The following is a 1,372-nucleotide window of genomic DNA, read 5'->3' as shown; positions in this document are numbered from 1 at the left end:
TTTTTACCGTCAATAAGTAAAACAGGGAACCTACAAGATTTGCATTCAGAATTTGACATTTATTAAAGAATACACCAGCAGATACAAAACAACAAAGCAAACTTAAGAGTGCGTTTTTGAACACAGGAGTAAAAAAAAAAACGAAATAATTTGAACTACTCAACGAGTACGGTTACATGCACACAATAACGCGATTGTGGATAGTCTGATTAATATAATAATTTGATTAAKACGTTTACATGCTTTGCAAGAAGAGCCATTTCCCTAATAATCCTGTTTACATCTTAAATCTTAACCTGATGGCACTGATAAATGCAGAAAATTGCCAATAAAAATAAACATTCTACCACAGMGACCATGTTATTTCTGTGAGGCATATTTGATTCGAGTTCGGACTTATAAKGTTTGTATGTGAAAACTACTTCTAAYACCCTTTGTTCCCGAACTCACTTCACTCGCGCTAAAGAGTGAGGCTCGCTCGGCTGGCGCAAGCACGTGTGCAGATCAAACACACAGGTAGAATGCTGATTAAYTCCAGGAACCACACCGAAACCAGAGATTATTTTTTTACACTTAAAACAACTTTTACTAGTTGAATGTAGCCAAATATMTTTTACTAATATGCAAATGAGGCAATACATCATTAAATATGCGCATACAACACAAATACATTTTTCGGGACACTGAATTAAGTCAGCCTAAATATTTTCATTTCATTTTAAGACAGTCCAGCACCAGACTTGTCCAGAGCAGATTGTGGATACATATTTTTTAAAATCTTTCTATCAGTAAAATAAAGACATTTACATTTTTCCAAATAAAATGTTACCTAGAATAAAAAATGTAGAGCATATCAACAATTCCCTCTGGGCAAGTCTGGATAATATATCTAAGGATAACCACACAACGCGGTGAATGCTGATGCTTCTGAAGCTGATGAAAAGGAGTTGGCATGTGGTAAGAGTCTGACTTTCAGGAAATGGCAGTTAAAGACAAAGACACWGAATTTAGACCCAATCATCATCATCTCTTCAAAGTAAGTTARTAAATGAAGTACAGTTTGTAACAATCTCTATGAAATGGGCTTGGAAATTGTGTAATTCAATGTAGTGAGCTTTGAAATTATRGATGCATGTCCGGTTGAGCTAACGTGCGCTAATGTGATTAGCATGACGTAAGTAACAAGAACATTTCAGAAAGCTTAAATTCTTGTTAATCTAACTGCACTGTCCAATTTACAGTAGCTATTACAGTGAAAAATATAATGTTATTGTTTGAGAGTGCACAACAAAACTATTATCACGGCAACTGGTTTGATACGTTCACCTCTGAAGGCAAATAATGTACTTACATTCAGTAATCTTGCTCTGAT

This window comes from Salvelinus sp. IW2-2015, unplaced genomic scaffold, assembly GCF_002910315.2.
Source record: "Salvelinus sp. IW2-2015 unplaced genomic scaffold, ASM291031v2 Un_scaffold1406, whole genome shotgun sequence".
Lineage (NCBI taxonomy): Eukaryota > Metazoa > Chordata > Actinopteri > Salmoniformes > Salmonidae > Salvelinus > Salvelinus sp. IW2-2015.
This window is presented reverse-complemented; position numbering follows the sequence as displayed.